Source organism: Lynx rufus, unplaced genomic scaffold, assembly GCF_022079265.1.
Source record: "Lynx rufus isolate CCGP_SWC_20201006 ecotype Redwood Valley unplaced genomic scaffold, mLynRuf1.p SCAF_5, whole genome shotgun sequence".
Classification (NCBI taxonomy): Eukaryota; Metazoa; Chordata; class Mammalia; order Carnivora; family Felidae; genus Lynx; species Lynx rufus.
The window spans coordinates 147,861,411-147,865,553 of record NW_025814867.1 but is presented as its reverse complement, the minus strand read 5'-3'; the positions used below and the strand labels follow the sequence as shown (position 1 = coordinate 147,865,553).

Genomic DNA, 4,143 nt, shown 5'->3' with positions numbered 1-4,143 from the left:
TTTATGACAGCCAGCAGCTACCTCTGAGCCCTGTAGGTTTAGAGGGTTACAGGCAGGGAAAAATAGTTTCCAGCGAAGGGAAGGCTAGACAGGCATCTCAACAGGCATATCCTCCACCCATTCATACGTGGAGGATTGTCATGAGTGAAATGAAGTTTAAAAATGTAGCTATGAGGTCGGTGACACTCAAGTTAGCAGCATGATGCAATGCGGCTGGGGGAGAAACTATGTCTGCCTCGAGACTGTTTTGGTTGTAACCGAAACCCATCCAAAAGCTCTTAATCGTATCACTCGATATATTTAATACCTGAAGAAGGCTTTGATGTACGGAGGGTCACCTCTAGTTACTTGTTTTAACTATTACTCAAGTTGTCAAAGTTGTATTATTTTTTAAAATACTTTATTTTTTAGAGTAGTTTCAGGTTCACAGCAAAATTACGCAGAAGGTAGTGAGGTTGCCCATAAACCCTCCTACCCCCACATTTGCATGGCCTCCCCCATTATCAAAGTCCCACACCAGAGTAGTACGTTTGTTACCGTTGATGAACCCACATTGACACATCATCACCCCAAGTCCGTAGTTTTCATGGATATAGTTCACTCCTGGGGTTGTATATTCTGTGGGTTTGGACAAATGTATAATGACAGGTATTACCTGTTACAGTATCGTACAGAGTACTTTCACTTCCCTAAACATCTTTTGTTCTCTACTTATTCATCCTTCTGTCCTCGCTAAGTTTTGGCAATCATTGGTCTTTTAACTACGTTCATGATTTTGCCTTTTCCAGAATGTAATATAAGTGGAATAACACAGGATGTAGCCTTTGTAGTTACAACCCGAAAAGCACAATCCATGAAAGAAAGAACAACCTGATTTAAAAATAGGCGGGGGCGCCTGGGTGGCGCAGTCGGTTAAGCGTCCGACTTCAGCCAGGTCACGATCTCGCGGTCCGTGAGTTCGAGCCCCGCGTCGGGCTCTGGGCTGATGGCTCAGAGCCTGGAGCCTGTTTCCGATTCTGTGTCTCCCTCTCTCTCTGCCCCTCCCCCGTTCATGCTCTGTTTCTGTCTGTCCCAAAAATAAATAAACGTTGAAAAAAAAAAAAATAGGCCAAAATCTTTTTCGCAAGAACACAGGTGTCGTGAAAACCACCACTAAACCTGAACCAAAGTGGGAAAGGAAAAGACTCATATCAACGTCATTGTCATTGGACACGTGGATTTAAGGCTGCCACTGCCAGTCATCTGATCTACAAATGTGGTGGGACTGACAAAAGAACTCTCGAAAAGTTTGAGATGGAGCCTGCTGAGATGGGAAAGGGCTCCTTCACGTATGCCTGGGTCTTGGAGAAACTGAAAGCTGAACATGAACGTTGTATCACCGTTCATAGCTCCTTGTGGAAATTCGAGACCAGCAAGTATTATGTGTGCATCACTGATGTCTCAGCACACAGAGACTTTATAAAATACATGTATAAAAAATGTGATTATAGGCACATCTCAGGCTGACTGTGCTATCCTGATTGTTGCTGCTGGTGTTGGTGAATTTGAAGCAGGTGTCTCCAAGAAAGGGCAAACCCGTGAGTATGCCCTTCTGGCTTACACATAGGTGTGAAACAACTAATTGTTGATGTCAGCGAAGTGGATTCCGCTGAGCCACCCTATAGCCAGAAGAGATACGAGGAAATCATTAAGGAAGTCAGCACCTACATTAATATAACTGGCGGGGGCACCCGGGCGGCTCAGTTGGTTGAGCGTCCGACTTCTGCTCAGGTCACGATCTCACAGTTTGTGGGTTCAAGCCCCGCATCAGGCTCTGTGCTGACAGCTTGCTCAGAGCCTGCTTCAGATTCTGTGTCTCCTTCTCTCTCTCTGTCCTTCCCCCACCCATGCTCTGTCTCTCAAAAATAAATAGATGTTAAAAAAAATTTTTTTTTTAATTGGCTACAAACCCAACACAGTAGCCTTTGTGTCAGCTTCTGGTTGGAATGGTGACAATGTGCTGGAGTCATGTGCTAACATGCCTTGGTTCAAGGGATGGCAAGTCACCTGTAAAGATGACACTGCCAATGGAACCACACTGCTTGAAGTTCTGGATTGCGTTCTGCCATCAATTCATCTGACAAGCCCTTGCATCTGCGTCTCTAGGATATATACAAAATTGGTGGTATTGGTACTGTCCATGTGGGCCAAGTGGAAACTGGTGCTCTTAAACCCGGCATGGTGGTCACCTTGGATCCAATCAATGCTGCAGCTGAAGTAAAGCCTGTTGAAATGTACCACGAAGCTTTGAGTGAGGCTCTTCCTGGGAACATGTGGGTTTCAACGCCCAGAACGTATCTGCCAGAGACGTTTGTCATGGCAATGTGGCTGGAGTCAGTAAAAATGACCCACCAATGGAAGCAGCTGTCTTCACAGCTCAGGTGATTATCCTGAACCATCCAGGCCAAATCATTTCTGGATACGCACCTGTGCTGGATGGTCACACGGCTCACGTTGCCTACAAGTTTGCTGTGCTGAAGGAGAAGATTGATCGTTGTTCTGGAAAAAGACTGGAAGATGGCTCCATGTCCTTGAAATCTGGTGATGCTGGCACCGTTGATATGGTTGCTGGCAAGTCTAGTGTGTTGGGAGCTTCTCTGGTTAGCCTCTTTGGGGCCATTTTGCTGTTCCTGACAGGAGACAGACAGTTGCTGTGGGTGTCATCAAAGCAGTGGACAAGAAGGCAGCTGGAACTGGCAAGGTCACCACGTCTGCCCAGAAAGCTCAGAGGCCTGAATGAATAGTATTCTCAATACCTGCCACCCCAGTCTTAATCAGTGGTGAAAGAATGGTCTCAGAACCCTTTATGTCAATTAGCCATTTAATTTTAATAGTAAAAGACTGGTTAATGATAACAATGCATCGTAAAACCTTCAGAAGGAAAGGAAAATGTTCTGCGGACCGTTTGTTTTGTGTGTAAATGTGGCAGGTTTCAGTTATTAGTTTGTTTTTTTTTTAATGAGTACTTTTTAATGGAAACAACTTGATCAAAAATCTGTCACTGAATTTCAAGACCCATTAAAACAAAGGTTTAATGAGAAAACTGTGTCTTCTTTTGGTCAACACTGTAACTTCATGTAGTACTATTCAGGTAAAAGATTATGAGTTGCCCATAACCTATTTCTGGTGTTATCTTATGTCAAAACTCAGAATTTGGGTTAACATTTTTTTCTGGATGGGAATTTTTTTTCACCTTGTCTGAGGGAGAGAAGTCATCTATTTAAGAACATAGTAAAAAGCTATGGGGAAAGGGGATCTGTTGGTGCAACATATCATAGCTTAGAACAGATAAGCAAAGAGTAACAGTATAAGACAGCTTATAAAAAGGTTAAATTCTGTAATACTAAAATCAGTGTGTCTCATATAATTTGTATTCTATCAATGTTGGGTAAACTTGGTGATACCAAAAAAAAAGGGGGGGTGGGTGAGGGTAAAGATTTTAACAGATACCTCACCAAAGAAGATATACACATGGCAAATAAGCATATGAAAAGATTTTCCACATCATACATCATCAAGGAAATGCAAATTGAAACAACAATGAGGTAATGCTACACATTTATCAGAATGGTCAAAATCCAGAACACTGACAGCATACAATGCTGGTGAGGATTTAGAACAACCGGAACTCTCATTTAGTGCTATAGGAATGCAAAATGGTACAGTCATTTTGAAGGACAGTTTGGCAATTTCTTACACAACTCAACATACTCGTACTGTATGATCCAGCAATCATGCTCTTTGGTATTTACCCAAAGGAGTTAAAGACTTATGTCCACACACATATACCTGCATGTGGATGTTCGTAGCAGTTTTACTCATAATGGCCAAACCTTGGACACAACCAAGATGTTCTTCAGCAGGTGAGTGGATAAAGAAAGTATAGTATATCCAAAGACTGGAATATTATTCAGCAATGAAAAGAAATGAGCTATCAAGGCATGAAAAGACATGAAAGAAATTTGAATGCATATTACTAAGTAAAAGAGGCCAATCTGAAACGTTGTAACATTTTAAAACCTAGGTTCTTCCAAAGGCTTTATGTTTAATTCACAACTCCTACCCTTATTTATGTCTAGTAATTTTATATAAAAATTCTATATA

General features: G+C 42.2%; 1 pseudogene; it reads left to right on the top strand.

Annotated features, from left to right (window-relative positions):
- The first annotated feature begins 207 nt into the window (after window positions 1–207).
- Window positions 208–2,779, top strand: LOC124527308 (elongation factor 1-alpha 1-like; annotated as a pseudogene).
- The last annotated feature ends 1,364 nt before the right edge of the window (window positions 2,780–4,143 follow it).